The sequence below is a fragment of the Delphinus delphis genome, chromosome 6 (genome assembly GCF_949987515.2).
Source record: "Delphinus delphis chromosome 6, mDelDel1.2, whole genome shotgun sequence".
Classification (NCBI taxonomy): Eukaryota; Metazoa; Chordata; class Mammalia; order Artiodactyla; family Delphinidae; genus Delphinus; species Delphinus delphis.
The window spans coordinates 95,510,645-95,518,499 of NC_082688.1; positions in this window are offsets into that span (position 1 = coordinate 95,510,645).

Here is a 7,855-nt window from a genome sequence, read left to right on the forward strand (position 1 = left end):
TAAAGATTTGGACATAGATAATATTTTCTCCCAGCCTCTGATGTGTCTTTTAATGTTTTTTACAATGTCTTTTCATAAGCAGCAGTTTCTCATTTTGATGAAATTCAATTTAATCAATTCTTTGCTTTTATGGGTAGTGCTTTTTGAGTCTCAGTAGATGCTAGCTCCAACCAAAACAATCAGTGAGAATCTGGAGTGTTTGAGCATACCAAACTTTACTGCCCTAATGTGAAAAGTTGATAACTACAGTTCACAGCCTTCCGCCCACTGGGCTTTTGTGGGGAGCACATGCAAACTAGTGCAGTGAAATTGTCACTTGCTCATTTTTCTTTTCACTTGGGAAATTCTCAACCGAATTGTACACGTCTCTGACAGCAGCATGTGATACAAAAATTAAGTACAAAACAGGATAAATAACAAAACTTGTAAAACAAGATGGTTCCATTTCCTCACTCCACACTGAGTCCACACAAACAGCTCAGCCATGGTCAGCTGGGACCCCTAGACTATGAAACCCAATGGACATCTTTGTTTCTCTCTTTCTCAGCCTCTCTGCAGCACTTTATCCTGGACCACTCCTTCTGGAAAACACATGTTTCCCCTTGGCTTTATGACACCAAGCTCTCCTGGTTCCACTGCTACTTCTTTAGGCTTTCCTCCTGTTCTCCTTTGTTACTCAACCTCTCCACTTGGCAGTTATGCTGGGCACGGTCCTAGACCATACTCTCTTCTCACTCCACACTCCCAAATGAGAAATCTCTTCCAAGCTCATGGCTTCAGCTGCCACCTATATGCCTGGCAACTCCGAAATGTACACATTCAACCTGAACTATTCCCCTGACCTCCAGACCTACGTTTTCAACCGTCTCCTTGGCATTTCCACTTGGCTGTCCCAGTGGCACCTCAAACTAAAGTTATCCAACTTGAACTTGTGATCTACGTCCCCCAAACCCTGAACTCTGCCTCAAACCTAGTCTTTTTCCTAAATTCCCTCCCTCATGCAAAGGTATCCATGTATCTCTATAAGATAAAAACCTAGGCCCTGTCCTTGACACCTCCCTACATCCACCCCATTGCTACATCCTATTGGTTTTACCTTCTGGATGCCTTCTGTCTGCTGTCCTCCATCACCATTGCCATCACCATAATTCAAGATAATAACATCTTTACCTTGATAAGAGCCTCCATACCAGTCTCCCCATTTCTACTATCACCCAGCTTCAGTATGCTTTCCACACATGTATATGAAAAGATCTTTCAAACTCAAGTCTAACCAAGTTGCTGCCCAATAGCTTGCTACTGCTCTTAAGTCAAAGACTGAAACCTTTACGTTACGTAAAGGACCTGACCCCACACAAATGCCCAGCCTCATTCTGCACCATGCTATCTTTGCTCTTACTTTCCAGCCATTTTGGTCTCTCATTTCCTCAAAAACACAAAAAGCATCAGGCTCCCTTCCACATGGGGACTTTCCACGAGCTGTTCTTTCTGCTTGGAACATGCTCTCCCTGACTTCCTTCCCTTAGGTAGCATTTACTCCTCCCTCAGCTGTCACTTCCTCAGGGACACCCCTTCTATCACCATCATCTCACGATGGATCAAGGCTCTATGTAGACAGAGTACCTAGGACCCCACCTGCAGGCACACATCACAGTTATAATCTTACCCATATGATGCAAGCTGACATGATTAGGTCGATTTTTCCTATTGATCTGAACCTCCATAAGGAACAGGCTGGTGTATTTTCACCAATGCCTGAGATGTGATAGCAGCGTATACGGGAGGGAGGGAGAGAGGGAACGAAGGAAGGAGGAAGCAAGGCAGAAAAACCCTGATGTGTTGAACGCTGATTTAACAATAAATTCTTTCATTTACCAGCCTACTGCCTTTCTCTCTAATGTGTAGCAAATCTTTATAAAATTAATGCTAGCAGTTTTGCCATTTCACACTTAAAATGACTGAATAATTTTTTTATGGGTCTATCCCAAAAGTACACATCCCTCCCAAACTATAGTGGTTTTATAAAGTATATTTTATCTCAAACCATTTATGTCTACGTACAGCTTACGTAGGCTTTTTGTTCCCAAAAGCTCAGATTCAGGTACGATGAAACAAAGATTCCAGTTTCCACCACTAACTACAAGCTTTAGAAGTTCTAAATCTTGACCACAATCATTAAAACAAAGAAACTTTATCTTAAATTTCCGATCTTTATGTCAAGAAATGGGGGCAGCAGAAAGAGACTGACAGGAATTAATCTCTTCCTTTATAGTTTATCATTTTGCATGGCAGTGACTCCCGCCTGGCAGGGGGTCATCTCAAGAAGGCCCACTACTGGTTGAAGCTCAAGCCTTTATCTCCTTAATCATGCTGAGAAGGTTTTTCTTCCCAGGATAGCAACTTCATGGTGTCTTTCCAACACCAATTCTTCAATGATCCAGAGAGCAACTGGGAATCCCATGATTTGACTCTATTCTGACACTCACTACCAGAAGTTAGCATCAGACCACACAGGTTAGGGACCCAGTCCCATAAGAAACCCTCACGTCAGATACCCGTCTCAGGTATTGGGTGCTCAAGATACCTACTCTTCTGCCAACTTGCTTACAGTGCGGGGAGGTTCCCACAACGCCCTCCTCAGGTTTAATAATTTGCCAGAATGGCTCACAGAACTCAGGAAAGCACTTTAATTAATATTTCCAGTTTATTATAAAGCATACAACTCAGGAACAGCCAGATGGAAGAGATGCATAGGGCAAGGTATAACGGGGGTTGCGTGGCGCTTCCATGCCCTCCCTCGGGGCACCACCCTCCCAGCACCTCCACGTATTCACTAACTTGGAAGTTTTCCAAGCCCTTTCATGGGGGGGGGGGTTTATGCATGTTTCATTACATAGGCACGATTGACTAAATCATTGGCCACTGGTGATTGAACTCCACATCCAGCCCCTCTTCCCTCTGTAGACGTCGGGTTGGGAGGCAGGTGGGGGCTGGGAGTGGGTGACTAATCACGGCTTGGTTGGTCTTTCTGGTGACCAGCCCCCATCCCAAAGCTCTCTAGACCCCTCCGAGAGTCAGTCACCTCATTAACATAAATTCAGGTATGGTTGGAGGGGTTCGTTGTGAATAACAAAAGACACTTCTGTCACTCAGATTTCAAGGGATCTAGGAGCTCTGTGCCAGGAACCAGAGACAAAGGTTATACCACATTATACCAAATTATACCATACGTGTGGTTAGAATATTTTTCCTAACAGGGCAATTAAAAATAATAGTCCATTCTTTTTTTGAAAAGAAAAGTCAGTAAAACCAAGAAGTATTTAAATCATCATGGTCACAACAATAGGATTATTGGATGAAAGTACTAATATTGCTAATGTTCTTGTTCAACAATATTCCATGGCTAAAATATCTTCCAAATCCCCTTTAAAAATAATTTATTTCTCAGTCTTAAAAGCAAATGTAGAGGGCTTCCCTGGTGGCGCAGTGGTTGAGAGTCCGCCTGCCGATGTAGGGGACACGGGTTCGTGCCCCAGTCCGGGAAGATCCCACATGCCGTGGAGTGGCTGGGCCCGTGAGCTATGGCCGCTGAGCCTGCGCGTCCAGAGCCTGTGCTCCACAACAGGAGAGGCTGCAACAGTGAGAGGCCCGCGTGCCACAAAAAAAAAAAGCAAATGTAGAATCTCTATCCCTTATGAGCCAACAGTTATTAGTCTTATTGTCTGTGCTTATATATCCAGCTCCTCTCCTATGTAACAGAGTCTCTGGAATACATAGAAAATTGTCCTGATTCCACTAGTTCAAGCTTCTGGAAGCCTAAGACCTACATTCAGTTGTCTTACATTCAGCCCATTGGTTTTGGTGTATGTTATGGGTTGAATTGTGTCCCCTAAAAGATGGTGAAGTACTAATTCCAGCCACTAGTACCTGTGACTGTGATCTTACTTAGAAATAGGGTCTTTTCAGATGATCAAGTTAAGAAGAGGTCATCAGCGTGGGCCCTAATACAGTATGACAGTGTCCTTCTAAAAAGGGGAAATTTGGACAGAGGGCCAGACATGTAGAGAGGGAAGACATACTGGGGAGATTGGAGTTATGTTGCCACAGCCAAGGAAGCTGGAGTGAGGCCTTCAGAGGGATCCTGGTCTGGCTGACACCTTGATCTTAGACTTGGGCCTCCAGAACTATGAGACGATAACTTCCCGTTTAAACCACCCTGTCCTGGTGGTTTGTTACAACAGTCCCAGGACGCTAATATAATGTAATAAATGGGTGCAGCCCAGAGGTAGTCCTTTCAAATTACTTACTATTAATTATAAAAGTATTAAACATAACACAAGATTGTCCAATATAAAAGTATCTAAACTAGATGAAATACACACACACACACACACACACACACACACACACACATTTCCTGTGTTAGACGAAGAAGACCACAGTGCCTTCTCCTCCATGAGGGAGTGAGTGCTAGTTCAGTGATTGCTTCATCCATGTGGATGATCTTGCTTTCTGGGAGGCGGGGAGGAGAACCAGAACTGGATCCACTCCAAGGGCTGTCATCAGAGCGAGATTCAGAGCTTCCGGGAAAGACTTGATCTTCCAACTTTAGGCGAGTAGAGTAGCAGCGTGCAGCCCCTTGGAGGGAGCAGTGTTTTCATACCTAGGAAATCCTGGTACTCTGGTGCTAGATGTGATGGGTGCTCTGCAACCCCTCCCACAAGGTGTTACAGGTCTAACAGAGATGCAAATGAAACCACCCTGGTACTTCAGTGCTGAAAGATGTGGTGGCTGTCTCTGGGATTAGGCAGTCCTCAAATGTGAGCTGATGGGGTGTTGTGGCTGGAACAGGAGCTGAGGGTCATAATTCCCTCACAGTTCAGAAGACCAACAGCAGGATGATGTATACAGTGTGTAGTCTCTCATCATCCCAGAATGGCACACAGCCATTCTCCTTTTTTTTTTTTTTTTTTTTGCGGTACGCGGGCCTCTCACTGTTGTGGCCTCTCCCGTTGCGGAGCACAGGCTCCGGACGCCCAGGCTCAGCGGCCATGGTTCACGGTCCCAGCCGCTCCACGGCATATGGGATCTTCCCGGACCGGGGCACGAACCCGCGTCCCCTGCATTGGCAGGCAGACTCTCAACCACTGCGCCACCAGGGAAGCCCCATTCTCCTTTTTCACTGAGACTTTGGGAGGGCATCAGTGATACCCACCTGAATGTATGACAATGGGGCTCTTGTGGACATGACAGTGGCCTTGCCAAGGCAGCAAGACAAATACCTTGTCTGTCAGCTGGAGTTACATACCAATGTCAATAGTACCTGGAAACCCTGGGAAGTTGAGGCAGAGAATCGCCTTAGGAGGGTAATTGTGAGAGAAGTACTGCAGACAATCCTGATGGTCTCTCCTATAACAGGCAGTTAACAGAAAAGTCAACATAAATGGCCAGTACACAAAGAAAAACAAACATTTTTTTAACATCTTTATTGGGGTATAATTGCTTTACAATGGTGTGTTAGTTTCTGCTTTATAACAAAGTGAATCAGTTATACATATACATATGTTCCCATATCTCTTGCGTCTCCCTCCCTCCCACCCTCCCTATCCCACCCCTCCAGGCGGTCACAAAGCACCGAGCTGATCTCCCTGTGCTATGTGGCTGCTTCCCACTAGCTATCTACCTTACGTTTGGTAGTGTATATATGTCCATGCCTCTCTCTCGCTTTGTCACAGCTCACCCTTCCCCCTCCCCATATCCTCAAGTCCGTTCTCTAGTAGTTCTGTGTCTTTATTCCTGTCTTACCCCTAGGTTCTTCATGACATAAAGAAAAACATTTAACTGACTAATAATCAGAGAAATGCAAAATGAAGTAAAATCTCATTTTTTTTTTCCTGCGGTACGCGGGCGTCTCACTGTTGTGGCCTCTCCCTCCGCGGAGCACAGGCTCCGGACACGCAGGCCCAGCGGCCACAGTTCACGGGCCCAGCCGCTCTGCGCCATGCGGGATCTTCCCAGACCGGGACACAAACCCGCGTCCCCTGCATCGGCAGGCGGAGTCCCAGCCACTGCGCCACCAGGGAAGCCCTAAAATCTCATTTTTGATCTGGCAAGCACTTTAGGAGAAAATGATACTCCCAATCATGGTGGTATTCAGCCATTTTGAAGGTTAACTCAGCAGGATTTATTAAAATTTGATGTGTGTGCCTTATGACCTAGCCATTTAGTTCTCTGTATACAGAGTTAAGGAGGGGAGTTGTACTGTTTATTGCAGAATTTCACTTATCTCTTGCCACATAGATAGCTTAAACACTTAATAGCTTAAAACACTTAATAAACCCCAACACTTAATAGCTTAAAGCAGCAATTCATGATTAGCCCTCAAGGTTCTATGGGTCTGACTGAGCTCAGCTGGATGATTTTCCATTGGGGTGTAGGACACTGAAGGCTCAACTGGATTAAACATCCAAGGTGGCTTCTTCACTTACATGTCTGGCACCTTTGTGTTCTTCCACTTGGCCTCTGTCTCCAGGGGAAGTGTGGGGTATGTCCTTCTCCAAGGCCTCTGTAAGATGGCCTCTCTCTGTTCAGAAGGGTATTGGACTTCTTACACTGAGGCCAGCTCCAAAGACCACAGAAGTGAAAGCTGCCAGTCTTTCCTAAGGCTTAATCCTAGAGCTATTACAGCACCAATTCCCCTGCATTCTATTGGGTACAGTACGTCACAATGTCAGAGTCAGTGTGGGAGGGGACTTTGTAAGGACATGAAAACCTGGAGGTGTACTTTATTGAGAGCCATCTTTGGAGACTAAGCACTAATACCTATAGCATTATTTGTTATAGCAAAAAATCAGAAATCACCTAAATATCTATAAATAGGGAAATGTCTAAATGAACATATACATATGTATATTTACCACAATATTGACCTGCAGTTTAACACAATGAGATAGAGTTACATATACTGACAGATAGACCTTCAAGACATGTTAAGTCAAAAAAGCAAGTCACAGAACAATACAAGCAATATAGGATTTTTTGTAAAATAATAATAATAAAACAATAATCCCATACCCAATCTGTACCATATAATTGCATATGATTAGGACTTGAAGGATACAATTTAAACTGCTAACAGTGCCTGTCTGTGGGGAAGAAGAAATGAGATTGGGGTAAAAGTCACGGATAAGTCGTATCCATGATTCCAAGTGTTTCCTTATTTTCCTCACAATGATGTCTACCCTCAACTCCCAGAAAACTGAAAGTACAACATTGAGCACAGATAAGATTTGTGGAACAAGGCTCTGTCTTTTCTACATTCCTCAGTGTGCCCCAAAGACGAACAACAGAGAATGAGACCTCACCCAAGCCTTTGCCTTGACCCCCTCAAGCACAAGAATTGAACATCTTTGTTCCTCCACCCCGGGGTCAGGAATTTCTGAAAATAAACCTCATAAATGGACTTGACTTTAGTCAATGAAACTAGTAGGAGGTAAGATTGAAGTGCAAGTTTCAAACTTATAACTTATCAGCCATTCTCCACGCGATGAAAATTGCACCAGCACAGATTTTGTGCACACACTGGCAGATGAAGTGTGTCACGCCGCACTGTTTGTGTGGAGGACGAGACTAGCACTGTGACTTAGGCTAGCCACCACAGAACTGACCTCCTGTGTGGGCCACAGAGGCAGAGCGATGAACAGCAATGTCGTCCAGATTTGCCTGGGTTCAAATCTGGCTCTTCTATTCACATGCCCCCGGGTTTCTGTCAGGGTTGAGCTGTTGGCACACCGTAACACTTAGGAAAAAGTAATTATCATCTGTTGTTGGGTTCAACCTTGTTAAGATATTATTT